The sequence below is a fragment of the Scyliorhinus torazame genome, chromosome 1, assembly GCF_047496885.1.
Source record: "Scyliorhinus torazame isolate Kashiwa2021f chromosome 1, sScyTor2.1, whole genome shotgun sequence".
In the NCBI taxonomy this organism is placed as follows: domain Eukaryota; kingdom Metazoa; phylum Chordata; class Chondrichthyes; order Carcharhiniformes; family Scyliorhinidae; genus Scyliorhinus; species Scyliorhinus torazame.
In genome coordinates this window covers 409,946,362-409,962,579 of record NC_092707.1, presented here as the reverse complement: position 1 = coordinate 409,962,579, position 16,218 = coordinate 409,946,362, and the positions used below count along the sequence as shown (strand labels likewise).

General features: G+C 55.0%; 1 protein-coding gene across 1 annotated transcript in view; it reads right to left on the bottom strand.

Moving 5' to 3' along the window:
- The window catches only part of LOC140422906 (uncharacterized), an 84,223-nt gene that overhangs the window by 61,520 nt on the left and 6,485 nt on the right, over window positions 1-16,218 (bottom strand). The window lies entirely within an intron of this gene.

Here is a 16,218-nt window from a genome sequence, read left to right as displayed (position 1 = left end):
TGAATTTGTCTTTTTTCCCAAATGCTGCCTCACAGAAGGTGAAATACTCATCAAATAACTCGCCTGCTCTCCTGTAGCAGAACAAGGCAACTTTCTGAAGGGTGAAAAATTTGTCTCTGCACCAAATTCCCGCTTTGATCCAGATTCCTAGAATTTACAATGCAGAGGCCACTCGGCCCATCGAGTCCGCACCAGCTCCTGGAAAGAGCACCCCACTCAAGGCCATACCTCCACCCCATCCCCGCAAACCAGCAACCCCATCCAACCTAAGGGCAATTTATCATGGCCAATCCACCTAACCTGCACATCTTTGGACTGTGGGAGGAAACCGGAGCACCCGGAGGAAACCCACGCCGACACGGGGAGAACGTGCAGACTCCACACAGACAGTGACCCAAGCGGGAATCGAACCCGGGTCCCTGGCTCTGTGAAGCCATAATGCTAACCACTATGCTACCGTGCTGCCCAAATCTCCTCACTCAGTCAGTACGCTTGAACGTGTCCCTTTCTCACACAGAGCTGTGAAGAGTCGTCACACGGAGCTCTCGATTTGTCGACACCTTTTTCAGCATTGTTATTCTTATCTGATTAATCACTTTAACAGTGTCATCCAATCAGCATTCATCTTTAAAGCCTTATTCCCTTATAAGGAATGACCTCCCCTTGTCCCCTTTGCTATTTTCATGCCTGGTGTTGGACATCTCACCCTTGTTGTATTTATATTTCAACAAGGAAACGGGTGGTCTACGTTTCTACAGAAACGTTTGCAACATGTGGTTAGAAAGGTTGACAGCTTGATCAGTGTTAGCTGCTGAAGGAAGCTCGAATCCTAAACTGACCAAATATAATGTCCCAGCAAGCCTCGCGGTTTATCATGGCCATCTTTTTATACTTCTACACCGGGAGCTTCTGCCAGGGCCGGGGGGAGGAGTGGGGGGTGGTCAGGAGGTGGGCTGTGGGGTCGGGGTGGACGGGCACGGAACACCATTGCCGCAGGTGGCAAGGCAGCCATGCAGCTAACAGCCCACTGTGAACTTAGGGCCATGGGGATGTAGAGGTCCCTCCCCCAGAGAACCGCCTAGGTGCCCTCTGGCCCCAGCCAACCCATCAGCTGTGTGGGCGCACTCCAGCACAATCAGTGCCATCTTGTTGTCTGGGATGAGTGTGTGTGGGTAGTGTAATGTGTGTGTGCGGCTGGGATGAGTGTGTGTGGGGAGTGTAATGTGTGTGTGCGGCTGGGATGAGTGTGTGTGGGGAGTGTAATGTGTGTGTGCGGCTGGGATGAGTGTGTGTGGGGAGTGTAATGTGTGTGTGCGGCTGGGATGAGTGTGTGTGGGGAGTGTAATGTGTGTGTGCAGCTGGGGTGAGTGTTTGTGGGGAGTGTAATGTGTGTGTGCGGCTGGGATGAGTGTGTGTGGGGAGTGTAATGTGTATGTGAGGCTGGGTTGAGTGTGTGTGGGGAGTGTAATGTGTGTGTGCGGCTGGGATGAGTGTGTGTGGGGAGTGAAATGTGTGTGTGCGGCTGGGATGTGTGTGTGTGGGGAGTGTAATGTGTATGTGAGGCTGGGTTGAGTGTGTGTGGGGAGTGTAATGTGTGTGTGCGGCTGAAATGAGTGTGTGTGGGGAGTGTAATGTGTGTGTGCGGGTGGGATGAGTGGTGTGGGGAGTGTAATGTGTGTGTGCAGCTGGGATGAGTGTGGGTGGGGAGTGTAATGTGTGTGTGCAGCTGGGATGAGTATGTGTGGGGAGTGTAATGTGTGTGCGGCTGGGATGAGTGTGTGAGGGGAGTGAAATGTGTACATGCGGCTGGGATGAGTGTATGTTGGGAGTGTAATGTGTATGTGCGGCTGGGATGAGTGTGTGTGGGGAGTGTAATGTGTGTGCGGCTGGAATGAGTGTGTGTGGGGAGTGTAATGTGTGTGTGCGGCTGGGGTGAGTGTGTGTGGGGAGTGTAATGTGTGTGTGCGGCTGGGATGAGTGTGTGAGGGGAGTGTAATGTGTGCATGCGGCTGGGATGAGTGTATGTGGTGAGTGTAATGTGTTTGTGCGGCTGGGATGAGTGTGTGTGGGGAGTGTAATGTGCGTGCGGCTGGGATGAGTGTGTGTGGGGAGTGTAATGTGTGTGTGCGGCTGGGATGAGTGTGTGTGGGGAGTGTAATGTGTGTGTGCGGCTGGGATGAGTGTGTGTGGGGAGTGTAATGTGTGTGTGCGGCTGGGATGAGTGAGTGTGGGGAGTTTAATGTGTGTGTGCGGCTGGGATGAGTGTGTGTGGGGAGTGTAATGTGTGCGTGCGGCTGGGATGAGTGTGTGTGGGGTGTGCAATGTGTGTGTGCGGCTGGGGTGAGTGTGTGTGGTGAGTGTAATGTGTGCGTGCAGCTGGGATGAGTGTGTGTGGAGAATGTGATGTGTGTGTGCGGCTGGGATGAGTGCGTGTGGGGAGTGTAATGTGTGTGTGCGGCTGGGATTTGTGTGTGCGGGGAGTGTAATGTGTGTGAGCAGCTGGGATGAGTGTGTGTGGGGAGTGTAATGTGTGTGTGCGGCTGGGATGAGTGTGTGTGGGGAGTGTAATGTGTGTGTGCGTCTGGGATGAGTGTGGGTGGGGAGTGTAATGTGTGTGTGCGGCTGGGGGGAGTGTGTGTGGGGAGTGTAATGTGTGTGTGCGGCTGGGATGAGTGTGTGTGGGGAGTGTAATGTGTGTGTGCGGCTGGGTTGAGTGTGTGTGGGGAGTGTAATGTGTGTGTGCGGCTCAGATGAGTGTGTGTGGGGAGTGTAATGTGTGTGTGCGTCTGGGATGAGTGTATGTGGGGAGTGTAATGTGTGTGTGCAGCTGGGATGACTGTGTGTGGGGAGTGTAATGTGTGTGTGCGGCAGGGATGAGTGGTGTGGGGAGTGTAATGTGTGTGTGCAGCTGGAATGAGTGTGTGAGGGGCGTGTAATGTGTTTGTGCAGCTGGGATGAGTTTGTGTGGGGAGTGTAATGTGTGTGTGCGGCTGGGATGAGTGTGTGAGGGGAGTGTAATGTGTGCGTGCGGCTGGGATGAGTGTGTGTGGGGAGTGTAATGTGTGTGCGCGGCTGGGATGAGTGTATGTGGGGAGTGTAATGTGTATGTGCGGCTGGGATGAGTGTGTGTGGGGAGTGTAATGTGTGCGTGCGGCTGGGATGAGTGTATGTGGGGAGTGTAATGTGTATGTGCGGCTGGGATGAGTGTATGTGGAGAGTGTAATGTGTATGTGCGGCTGGGATGAGTGTGTGTGGGGAGTGTAATGTGTGTGCGGCTGGGATGAGTGCATGTAGGGAGTGTAATGTGTATGTGCGGCTGGGATGTGTGTGTGTGGGGAGTGTAATGTGTGTGTGCGGCTGGGGTGAGTGTGTGTGGGGAGTGTAATGTGTGCGTGCGGCCGGGATGAGTGTATGTGGTGAGTGTAATATGTTTGTGCGGCTGGGATGAGTGTGTGTGGGGAGTGTAATGTGTGTGCGGCTGGGATGAGTGTGTGTGGGGAGTGTAATGTGTGTGTGTGGCTGGGAGGAGTGTGTGTGGGGAGTGTAATGTGTGTGTGCGGCTGGGATGAGTGTGTGTGGGGAGTGTAATGTGTGTGTGCGGCTGGGATGAGTGTGTGTGGGGAGTGTAATGTGTGTGTGCGTCTGGAATGAGTGTGTGTGGGGAGTGTAATGTGTGTGTGCGGCTGGGGGGAGTGTGTGTGGGGAGTGTAATGTGTGTGTGCGGCTGGGATGAGTGTGTGTGGGGAATGTAATGTGTGTGTGCAGCTGGGATGAGTGTGTGTGGGGAATGTAATGTGTGTGTGCGGCTGGGATGAGTGGTGTGGGTAGTGTAATGTGTGTGTGCAGCTGGGATGAGTGTGTGTGGGGAGTGTAATGCGTGTGTGCAGCTGGGATGAGTGTGTGTGGGGAGTGTAATGTGTGTGTGCGGCTGGGATGAGTTTGTGAGGGGAGTGTAATGTGTGCGTGCGGCTGGGATGAGTGTATGTGGGGAGTGTAATGTGTATGTGCGGCTGGGATGAGTGTGTTTGGGGAGTGTAATGTGTGTGTGCGGCTGGGATGAGTTTGTGAGGGGAGTGTAATGTGTGCGTGCGGCTGGGATGAGTGTATGTGGGGAGTGTAATGTGTATGTGCGGCTGGGATGAGTGTGTTTGGGGAGTGTAATGTGTGTGCGGCTGGGATCAGTGTGTGTGGGGAGTGTAATGTGTGTGTGCGGCTGGGGTGAGTGTGTGTGGGGAGTGTAATGTGTGTGTGCGGCTGGGATGAGTGTGTGAGGGGAGTGTAATATGTGCGTGCGGCTGGGATGAGTTTATGTGGTGAGTGTAATGTGTTTGTGCGGCTGGGATGAGTGTTTGTGGGGAGTGTGATGCGTGTGCGGCTGGGATGAGTGTGTGTGGGGAATGTAATGTGTGTGTGCGGCTGGGATGAGTGTGTGTGGGGAGTGTAATGTGTGTGTGCGGCTGGGATGAGTGTGTGTGGTGAGTGTAATGTGTGTGTGCAGCTGAGATGAGTGTGTGTGGGGAGTGTAATGTGAGTGTGCGGCTGGGATGAGTGTATGTGGGGAGTGTAATGTGTGTGTGCAGCTGGGATGAGTGTGTGTGGGGAGTGTAATGTGTGTGTGCGGCTGGGATGAGTGGTGTGGGGAGTGTAATGTGTGTGTGCAGCTGGAATGAGTGTGTGTGGGGAGTGTAATGTGTGTGTGCAGCTGGGATGAGTGTGTGTGGGGAGTGTAATGTGTGTGTGCGGCTGGGATGAGTGTGTGTGGGGAGTGTAATGTGTGTGCGGCTGGGATGAGTGTGTGTGGCGAGTGTAATGTGTGTGTGCGGCTGGGGTGAGTGTGTGCGGGGAGTGTAATGTGTGTGTGTGGCTGGGATGAATGTGTGAGGGGAGTGTAATGTGTGCGTGCGGCTGGGATGAGTGTATGTGGTGAGTGTAATGTATTTGTGCGGCTGGGATGAGTGTGTGTGGGGAGTGTAATGTGTGCGGCTGGGATGAGTGTGTGTGGGGAGTGTAATGTGTGTGTGCGGCTGGGATGAGTGTGTGTGGGGAGTGTAATGTGTGTGTGCGGCTGGGATGAGTGTGTGTGGGGAGTGTAATGTTTGTGTGCGGCTGGGATGAGTGTGTGTGGGGAGCGTAATGTGTGTGTGCGTCTGGGATGAGTGTGTGTGGGGAGTGTAATGTGTGTGTGCGGCTGGGGGGAGTGTGTGTGGGGAGTGTAATGTGTGTGTGCGGCTGGGATGAGTGTGTGTGGGGAGTGTAATGTGTGTGCGGCTGGGATGAGTGTGTGTGGGGAGTGTAATGTGTGTGTGCGGCTGGGATGAGTATGTGTGGGGAGTGTAATGTGTGTGCGGCTGGGATGAGTGTGTGAGGGGAGTGTAATGTGTGCATGCGGCTGGGATGAGTGTATGTTGGGAGTGTAATGTGTATGTGCGGCTGGGATGAGTGTGTGTGGGGAGTGTAATGTGTGTGCGGCTGGAATGAGTGTGTGTGGGGAGTGTAATGTGTGTGTGCGGCTGGGGTGAGTGTGTGTGGGGAGTGTAATGTGTGTGTGCGGCTGGGATGAGTGTGTGAGGGGAGTGTAATGTGTGCATGCGGCTGGGATGAGTGTATGTGGTGAGTGTAATGTGTTTGTGCGGCTGGGATGAGTGTGTGTGGGGAGTGTAATGTGCGTGCGGCTGGGATGAGTGTGTGTGGGGAGTGTAATGTGTGTGTGCGTCTGCGATGAGTGTGTGTGGGGAGTGTAATGTGTGTGTGCGGCTGGGAGGAGTGTGTGTGGGGAGTGCAATGTGTGTGTGCGGCTGGGGTGAGTGTGTGTGGGGAGTGTAATGTGTGTGTGCGGCTGGGGTGAGTGTGTGTGGGGAGTGTAATGTGTGTGTGCGGCTGGGATGAGTGTGTGTGGGGAGTGTAATGTGTGTGTGCGGCTGGGATGAGTGTGTGTGGGGACTGTAATGTGTGTGTGCGGCTGGGATGAGTGTGCGTGGGGAGTGTAATGTGTGTTTTGCGGCTGGGATGAGTGTGTTGGGGAGTGTAATGTGTGTGTGCGGCTGGGATGAGTGTGTGTGGGGAGTGTAATGTGTGTTTTGCGGCTGGGATGAGTGTGTTGGGGAGTGTAATGTGTGTTTTGCGGCTGGGATGAGTGTGTTGGGGAGTGTAATGTGTGTGTGCGGCTGGGATGAGTGTGTGTGGGGAGTGTAATGTGTGTGTGCGGCTGGGATGAGTGTGCGTGGGGAGTGTAATGTGTGTTTTGCGGCTGGGATGAGTGTGTTGGGGAGTGTAATGTGTGTGTGCGGCTGGGATGAGTGTGTGTGGGGAGTGTAATGTGTGTGTGCAGCTGGGATGAGTGTGTGTGGGGAGTGTAATGTGTGTGTGCGGCTGGGGTGAGTGTGTGTGGGGAGTGTAATGTGTGTGTGCAGCTGGGATGAGTGTGTGTGGGGAGTGTAATGTGTGTGTGCAGCTGCGATGGGTGTGTGTGGGGAGTGTAATGTGTGTGTGCGGCTGGGATGAGTGTGTTTGGGGAGTGTAATGTGTGTGCGGCTGGGATCAGTGTGTGTGGGGAGTGTAATGTGTGTGTGCGGCTGGGGTGAGTGTGTGTGGGGAGTGTAATGTGTGTGTGCGGCTGGGATGAGTGTGTGAGGGGAGTGTAATGTGTGCGTGCGGCTGGGATGAGTTTATGTGGTGAGTGTAATGTGTTTGTGCAGCTGGGATGAGTGTGTGTGGGGAGTGTAATGTGTGTGCGGCTGGGATGAGTGTGTGTGGGGAGTGTAATGTGTGTGTGCGGCTGGGATGAGTGTGTGTGGGGAGTGTAATGTGTGTGTGCGGCTGGGATGAGTGTGTGTGGGGAGTGTAATGTGTGTGTGCGGCTGGGATGAGTGTGTGTGAGGAGTGTAATGTGTGTGTGCGGCTGGGATGAGTGTGTGTGGGGAGTGTAATGTGTGCGTGCGGCTGGGATGAGTGTGTGTGGGGAGTGTAATGTGTGTGTGCGGCTGGGGTGAGTGTGTGTGGTGAGTGTAATGTGTGCGTGCAGCTGGGATGAGTGTGTGTGGGGAATGTAATGTGTGTGTGCGGCTGGGATGAGTGTGTGTGGGGAGTGTAATGTGTCTCTGCGGCTGGAATGAGTGTGTGCGGGGAGTGTAATGTGTGTGAGCAGCTGGGATGAGTGTGTGTGGGGAGTGTAATGTGTGTGTGCGGCTGGGATGAGTGTGTGTGGGGAGTGTAATGTGTGTGTGCGTCTGGGATGAGTGTGTGTGGAGAGTGTAATGTGTGTGTGCGGCTGGGGGGAGTGTGTGTGGGGAGTGTAATGTGTGTGTGCGGATGGGATGAGTGTGTGTGGCGAGTGTAATGTGTGTGTGAGGCTGGGTTGAGTGTGTGTGGGGAGTGTAATGTGTGTGTGCGGCTGAGATGAGTGTGTGTGGGGAGTGTAATGTGTGTGTGCGGCTGGGATGAGTGTATGTGGGGAGTGTAATGTGTGTGTGCAGCTGGGATGAGCGTGTGTGGGGAGTGTAATGTGTGTGTGCGGCTGGGATGAGTGGTGTGGGGAGTGTAATGTGTTTGTGCAGCTGGAATGAGTGTGTGTGGGGAGTGTAATGTGTGTGTGCAGCTGGGATGAGTGTGTGTGGGGAGTGTAATGTGTGTGTGCAGCTGGGATGAGTGTGTGAGGGGAGTGTAATGTGTGCGTGCGGCTGGGATGAGTGTATGTTGGGAGTGTAATGTGTATGTGCGGCTGGGATGAGTGTGTGTGGGGAGTGTAATGTGTGTGCGGCTGGGATGAGCGTGTGTGGGGAGTGTAATGTGTGTGTGCGGCTGGGGTGAGTGTGTGTGGGGAATGTAATGTGTGTGTGTGGCTGGGATGAGTGTGTGAGGGGAGTGTAATGTGTGCGTGCGGCTGGGATGAGTGTATGTGGTGAGTGTAATGTGTTTGTGCGGCTGGGATGAGTGTGTGTGGGGAGTGTAATGTGTGCGGCTGGGATGAGTGTGTGTGGGGAGTGTAATGTGTGTGTGCGGCTGGGATGAGTGTGTGTGGGGAGTGTAATGTGTGTGTGCGGCTGGGAGGAGTGTGTGTGGGGAGTGTAATGTGTGTGTGCGGCTGGGATGAGTGTGTGTGGGGAGTGTAATGTGTGTGTGCGGCTGGGGGGAGTGTGTGTGGGGAGTGTAATGTGTGTGTGCGGCCTGGGGGAGTGTGTGTGGGGAGTGCAATGTGTGTGTGCGGCTGGGGTGAGTGTGTGTGGGGTGTGTAATGTGTGTGTGCGGCTGGGGTGAGTGTGTGTGGGGAGTGTAATGTGTGTGTGCGGCTGGGATGAGTGTGTGTGGGGAGTGTAATGTGTGTGTGCGGCTGGGATGAGTGTGTGTGGGGACTGTAATGTGTGTGTGCGGCTGGGATGAGTGTGCGTGGGGAGTGTAATGTGTGTGCTGCTGGGTTGAGTGTGTGTGGGGAGCGTAATGTGTGTGTGCAGCTGGGATGAGTGTGTGTGGGGAGTGTAATGTGTGTGTGCAGCTGGGATGAGTGTGTGGGGGGAGTTTAATGTGTGTGCGCGGCTGGGATGAGTGTGTGTGGGGAGTGTAATGTGTGTGTGCGACTGGGATGAGTGTGTGTGGGGAGTGTAATGTGTGTGTGCGGCTGGGATGAGTGTGTGTGGGGAGTGTAATGTGTGTGTGCTGCTGGGATGAGTGTGTGTGGGGAGTGTAATGTGTGTGTGCGACTGGGATGAGTGTGTGTGGGGAGTGTAATGTGTGTGTGCGGCTGGGATGAGTGTGTGTGGGGAGTGTAATGTGTGTGTGCTGCTGGGATGAGTGTGTGTGGGGTGTGTAATGTGTGTGTGCGGCTGGGATGAGTGTGTGTGGGGAGTGTAATGTGTGGGTGCGGCTGGGATGAGTGTATGTGGGGAGTGTAATGTGTGTGTGCTGCTGGGATGAGTGTGTGTGGGGAGTGTAATGTGTGTGTGCGGCTGGGATGAGTGTGTGTGGGGAGTGTAATGTGTGTAGGAGGCTGGGATGAGTGTGTGTGGGGAGTGTAATGTGTGTGTGCGGCTGGGATGAGTGTGTGGGGAGTGTAATGTGTGTGTGCGGCTGGGATGAGTGTGTGTGGGGAGAGTAATGTGTGTGTGCGGCTGGGATGAGTGTGTGGGGAGTGTAATGTGTGTGTGCGGCTGGGATGAGTGTGTGGGGAGTGTAATGTGTCTGTGTGGCTGGGATGAGTGTGTGGGGAGTGTAGTGTGTGTGCTGCTGGGATGAGTGTGTGTGGGGAGTGTAATGTGTGTGTGCGGCTGGGATGAGTGTGTGGGGAGTGTAATGTGTCTGTGTGGCTGGGATGAGTGTGTGGGGAGTGTAATGTGTGTGTGCGGCTGGGATGAGTGTGTGTGGGGAGTGTAATGTGTGTGTGCTGCTGGGATGAGTGTGTGTGGGGAGTGTAATGTGTGTGTGCGGCTGGGATGAGTGTGTGTGGGGAGTGTAATGTGTGTGTGCGGCTGGGATGAGTGTGTGTGGGGAGTGTAATGTGTCTGTGTGGCTGGGATGAGTGTGTGGGGAGTGTAGTGTGTGTGTGCGGCTGGGATGAGTGTGTGTGGGGAGTGTAATGTGTGTGTGCTGCTGGGATGAGTGTGTGTGGGGAGTGTAATGTGTGTGTGCAGCTGGGATGGGTGTGTGTGGGGAGTGTAATGTGTGTGTGCGGCTGGGATGAGTGTGTGTGGGGAGAGTAATGTGTGTGTGCGGCTGGGATGAGTGTGTGTGGGGAGTGTAATGTGTGTGTGCAGCTGGGATGAGTGTGTGTGGGGAGAGTAATGTGTGTGTGCGGCTGGGATGAGTGTGTGGGGAGTGTAATGTGTGTGTGCTGCTGGGATGAGTGTGTGTGGGGAGTGTAGTGTGTGTGCTGCTGGGATGAGTGTGTGTGGGGAGTGTAATGTGTGTGTGCAGCTGGGATGGGTGTGTGTGGGGAGTGTAATGTGTGTGTGCGGCTGGGATGAGTGTGTGGGGAGTGTAATGTGTGTGTGCAGCTGGGATGAGTGTGTGTGGGGAGTGTAATGTGTGTGTGCGGCTGGGATGAGTGTGTGGGGAGTGTAATGTGTGTGTGCAGCTGGGATGAGTGTGTGTGGGGAGTGTAATGTGTGTGTGCGGCTGGGATGAGTGTGTGGGGAGTGTAATGTGTGTGTGCGGCTGGGATGAGTGTGTGTGGTGAGTGTAATGTGTGTGTGCGGCAGGGATGAGTGTGTGTGGGGAGTGTAATGTGAGTGTGCGTCTGGGATGAGTGTGTGGGGAGTGTAATGTGTGTGTGCGGCTGGGATGAGTGTGTGTGGGGAGTGTAATGTGTGTGTGCGTCTGGGATAAGTGTGTGTGGGGAGTGGAATGTGTGTGTGCGTCTGGGATGAGTGTGTGTGGGGAGTGTAATGTGTGTGTGCGGCTGGGATGAGTGTGTGTGGGGAGTGTAATGTGTGTGTGCGGCTGGGATGAGTGTGTGTGGGGAGTGTAATGTGTGTGCGGCTGGGATCAGTGTGTGTGGGGAGTGTAATGTGTGTCTGCGGCTGGGGTGAGTGTGTGTGGGGAGTGTAATGTGTGTGCGGCTGGGATGAGTGTGTGAGGGGAGTGTAATATGTGCGTGCGGCTGGGATGAGTTTATGTGGTGAGTGTAATGTGTTTGTGCGGCTGGGATGAGTGTTTGTGGGGAGTGTGATGTGTGTGCGGCTGGGATGAGTGTGTGTGGGGAATGTAATGTGTGTGTGCGGCTGGGATGAGTGTGTGTGGGGAGTGTAATGTGTGTGTGCGGCTGGGATGAGTGTGTGTGGTGAGTGTAATGTGTGTGTGCAGCTGAGATGAGTGTGTGTGGGGAGTGTAATGTGAGTGTGCGGCTGGGATGAGTGTATGTGGGGAGTGTAATGTGTGTGTGCAGCTGGGATGAGTGTGTGTGGGGAGTGTAATATGTGTGTGCGGCTGGGATGAGTGGTGTGGGGAGTGTAATGTGTGTGTGCAGCTGGAATGAGTGTGTGTGGGGAGTGTAATGTGTGTGTGCAGCTGGGATGAGTGTGTGTGGGGAGTGTAATGTGTGTGTGCAGCTGGGATGAGTGTGTGAGGGGAGTGTAATGTGTGCGTGCGGCTGGGATGAGTGTTCGTGGGGAGTGTAATGTGTGTGTGCGGCTGGGATGAGTGTGTGTGGGGAGTGTAATGTGTGTGCGGCTGGGATGAGTGTGTGTGGGGAGTGTAATGTGTGTGTGCGGCTGGGGTGAGTGTGTGTGGGGAGTGTAATGTGTGTGTGTGGCTGGGATGAGTGTGTGAGGGGAGTGTAATGTGTGCGTGCGGCTGGGATGAGTGTATGTGGTGAGTGTAATGTATTTGTGCGGCTGGGATGAGTGTGTGTGGGGAGTGTAATGTGTGCGGCTGGGATGTGTGTGTGTGGGGAGTGTAATGTGTGTGTGCGGCTGGGATGAGTGTGTGTGGGGAGTGTAATGTGTGTGTGCGGCTGGGATGAGTGTGTGTGGGGAGTGTAATGTGTGTGTGCGGCTGGGATGAGTGTGTGTGGGGAGCGTAATGTGTGTGTGCGTCTGGGATGAGTGTGTGTGGGGAGTGTAATGTGTGTGTGCGGCTGGGGGGAGTGTGTGTGGGGAGTGTAATGTGTGTGTGCGGCTGGGATGAGTGTGTGTGGGGAGTGCAATGTGTGTGTGCGGCTGGGGTGAGTGTGTGTGGGGAGTTTAATGTGTGTGTGCGGCTGGGGTGAGTGTGTGTGGGGAGTGTAATGTGTGTGTGCGGCTGGGATGAGTGTGTGTGGGGAGTGTAATGTGTGTGCGGCTGGGATGAGTGTGTGTGGGGAGTGTAATGTGTGTGTGCGGCTGGGATGAGTGTGTGTGGGGAGTGTAATGTGTGTGTGCGCTTGGGATGAGTGTGTGTGGGGCATGTAATGTGTGTGTGCGGCTGGGATGAGTGTGTGTGGGGAGTGTAATGTGTGTGTGCGTCTGCGATGAGTGTGTGTGGGGAGTGAAATGTGTGTGTGCAGCTGGGAGGAGTGTGTGTGGGGAGTGCAATGTGTGTGTGCGGCTGGGGTGAGTGTGTGTGGGGAGTGTAATGTGTGTGTGCGGCTGGGGTGAGTGTGTGTGGGGAGTGTAATGTGTGTGTGCGGCTGGGATGAGTGTTTTGGGGACTGTAATGTGTGTGTGCGGCTGGGATGAGTGTGCGTGGGGAGTTTAATGTGTGTGTGCAGCTGGGATGAGTGTGTGTGGGGAGTGTAATGTGTGTGTGCGGCTGGGATGAGTGTGTGCGGGGAGTGTAATGTGTGTGAGCAGCTGGGATGAGTGTGTGTGGGGAGTGTAATGTGTGTGTGCGGCTGGGATGAGTGTGTGTGGGGAGTGTAATGTGTGTGTGCGTCTGGGATGAGTGTGTGTGGAGAGTGTAATGTGTGTGTGCGGATGGGATGAGTGTGTGTGGGGAGTGTAATGTGTGTGTGCGGCTGGGATGAGTGTGTGTGGGGAGTGTAATGTGTGTGTGCGGCTGGGATGAGTGTGTGTGGGGACTGTAATGTGTGTGTGCGGCTGGGATGAGTGTGCGTGGGGAGTGTAATGTGTGTGTGTGGCTGGGATGAGTGTGTGTGGGGAGTGTAATGTGTGTGTGCGGCTGGGATGGTGTGTGTGGGGAGTGTAATGTGTGTGTGTGGCTGGGGTGAGTGTGTGTGGGGAGTGTAATGTGTGTGTGCGGCTGGGATGAGTGTGTGTGGGGAGTGTAATGTGTGTGTGTGGCTGGGATGAGTGTGTGTGAGGAGTGTAATGTGTGTGTGCGGCTGGGATGAGTGTGTGTGGGGAGTGTAATGTGTGTGTGCGGCTGGGATGAGTGTGTGTGGGGAGTGTAATGTGTGTGTGTGGCTGGGATGAGTGTGTGTGGGGAGTGTAATGTGTGTGTGCAGCTGGGATGAGTGTGTGTGGGGAGTGTAATGTGTGTGTGCGGCTGGGATGAGTGTGTGGGGAGTGTAATGTGTGTGTGCTGCTGGGATGAGTGTGTGTGGAGAGTGTAATGTGTGTGTGCAGCTGGGATGGGTGTGTGTGGGGAGTGTAATATGTCAGTGTGGCTGGGATGAGTGTGTGTGGGGAGTGTAATGTGTGTGTGCAGCTGGGATGGGTGTGTGTGGGGAGTGTAATATGTCAGTGTGGCTGGGATGAGTGTGTGTGGGGAGTGTAATGTGTGTGTGCAGCTGGGATGGGTGTGTGTGGGGAGTGTAATATGTCAGTGTGGCTGGGATGAGTGTGTGTGGGGAGTGTAATGTGTGTGTGCAGCTGGGATGGGTGTGTGTGGGGAGTGTAATGTGTGTGTGCGGCTGGGATGAGTGTGTTTGGGGAGTGTAATGTGTGTGCGGCTGGGGTGAGTGTGTGTGGGGAGTGTAATGTGTGTGTGCGGCTGGGGTGAGTGTGTGTGGGGAGTGTAATGTGTGTGTGCGGCTGGGATGAGTGTGTGAGGGGAGTGTAATGTGTGCGTGCGGCTGGGGTGAGTTTATGTGGTGAGTGTAATGTGTTTGTGCGGCTGGGATGAGTGTGTGTGGGGAGTGTAATGTGTGTGCGGCTGGGATGAGTGTGTGTGGGGAGTGTAATGTGTGTGTGCGGCTGGGATGAGTGTGTGTGGGGACTGTAATGTGTGTGTGCGGCTGGGATGAGTGTGCGTGGGGAGTGTAATGTGTGTGCGGCTGGGATGAGTGTGTGTGGGGAGTGTAGTGTGTGTGCGGCTGGGATGAGTGTGTGTGGGGAGTGTAATGTGTGTGTGCGGCTGGGATGAGTGTGTGTGGGGTGTGTAATGTGTGTGTGCGGCTGGGATGAGTGTGTGTGGGGAGTGTAATGTGTGTGTGCGGCTGGGATGAGTGTGTGTGGGGTGTGTAATGTGTGTGTGCGGCTGGGATGAGTGTGTGTGGGGAGTGTAATGTGTGTAGGAGGCTGGGATGAGTGTGTGTGGGGAGTGTAATGTGTGTGTGCAGCTGGGATGAGTGTGTGTGGGGAGAGTAATGTGTGTGTGCGGCTGGGATGAGTGTGTGGGGGGTGTAATGTGTGTGTGCTGCTGGGATGAGTGTGTGTGGGGAGTGTAATGTGTATGTGCGGCTGGGATGAGTGTGTGTGGGGAGTGTAATGTGTGTGTGCTGCTGGGATGAGTGTGTGTGGGGAGTGTAATGTGTGTGTGCGGCTGGGGTGAGTGTGTGTGGGGAGTGTAATGTGTGTGTGCGGCTGGGATGAGTGTGTGAGGGGAGTGTAATGTGTGCGTGCGGCTGGGATGAGTGTGTGTGGGGAGTGTAATGTGTGTGCGCGGCTGGGATGAGTGTGTGTGGGGAGTGTAATGTGTGTGTGCGGCTGGGGTGAATGTGTTTGGGGAGTGTAATGTGTGTGTGCGGCTGGGGTGAGTGTGTGTGGGGAGTGTAATGTGTGTGTGTGGCTGGGATGAGTGTGTGTGGGGAGTGTAATGTGTGTGTGCAGCTGGGATGGGTGTGTGTGGGGAGTGTAATGTGTGTGTGCGGCTGGGATGAGTGTGTTTGGGGAGTGTAATGTGTGTGCGGCTGGGATCAGTGTGTGTGGGGAGTGTAATGTGTGTGTGCGGCTGGGGTGAGTGTGTGTGGGGAGTGTAATGTGTGTGTGCGGCTGGGATGAGTGTGTGAGGGGAGTGTAATGTGTGCGTGCGGCTGGGGTGAGTTTATGTGGTGAGTGTAATGTGTTTGTGCGGCTGGGATGAGTGTGTGTGGGGAGTGTAATGTGTGTGCGGCTGGGATGAGTGTGTGTGGGGAGTGTAATGTGTGTGTGCGGCTGGGATGAGTGTGTGTGGGGACTGTAATGTGTGTGTGCGGCTGGGATGAGTGTGCGTGGGGAGTGTAATGTGTGTGCGGCTGGGATGAGTGTGTGTGGGGAGTGTAATGTGTGTGTGTGGCTGGGATGAGTGTGTGTGGGGAGTGTAATGTGTGTGTGCGGCTGGGATGAGTGTGTGTGGGGAGTGTAATGTGTGTGTGCGGCTGGGATGAGTGTGTGTGGGGTGTGTAATGTGTGTGTGCGGCTGGGATGAGTGTGTGTGGGGTGTGTAATGTGTGTGTGCGGCTGGGATGAGTGTGTGTGGGGAGTGTAATGTGTGTGTGCGGCTGGGATGAGTGTGTGTGGGGAGTGTAATGTGTGTGTGCGGCTGGGATGAGTGTGTGTGGGGTGTGTAATGTGTGTGTGCGGCTGGGATGAGTGTGTGTGGGGAGTGTAATGTGTGTAGGAGGCTGGGATGAGTGTGTGTGGGGAGTGTAATGTGTGTGTGCAGCTGGGATGAGTGTGTGTGGGGAGAGTAATGTGTGTGTGCGGCTGGGATGAGTGTGTGTGGGGAGTGTAATGTGTGTGTGCGGCTGGGATGAGTGTGTGTGGGGTGTGTAATGTGTGTGTGCGGCTGGGATGAGTGTGTGTGGGGAGTGTAATGTGTGTGTGCGGCTGGGATGAGTGTGTGTGGGGAGTGTAATGTGTGTGTGCGGCTGGGATGAGTGTGTGTGGGGTGTGTAATGTGTGTGTGCGGCTGGGATGAGTGTGTGTGGAGAGTGTAATGTGTGTGTGCGGCTGGGATGAGTGTGTGTGGAGAGTGTAATGTGTGTGTGCGGCTGGGATGAGTGTGTGTGGGGAGTGTAATGTGTGTGTGCGGCTGGGATGAGTGTGTGTGGGGTGTGTAATGTGTGTGTGCGGCTGGGATGAGTGTGTGTGGGGAGTGTAATGTGTGTGTGCGGCTGGGATGAGTGTGTGTGGGGTGTGTAATGTGTGTGTGCGGCTGGGATGAGTGTGTGTGGGGAGTGTAATGTGTGTAGGAGGCTGGGATGAGTGTGTGTGGGGAGTGTAATGTGTGTGTGCAGCTGGGATGAGTGTGTGTGGGGAGAGTAATGTGTGTGTGCGGCTGGGATGAGTGTGTGGGGAGTGTAATGTGTGTGTGCGGCTGGGATGAGTGTGTGTGGGGAGTGTAGTGTGTGTGCTGCTGGGATGAGTGTGTGTGGAGAGTGTAATGTGTGTGTGCAGCTGGGATGGGTGTGTGTGGGGAGTGTAATGTGTCTGTGTGGCTGGGATGAGTGTGTGTGGGGAGTGTAATGTGTGTGTGCGGCTGGGATGAGTGTGTGTGGGGAGTGTAATGTGTGTGTGCAGCTGGGATGGGTGTGTGTGGGGAGTGTAATGTGTGTGTGCGGCTGGGATGAGTGTGTGGGGAGTGTAATGTGTGTGTGCAGCTGGGATGAGTGTGTGTGGGGAGTGTAATGTGTGTGTGCGGCTGGGATGA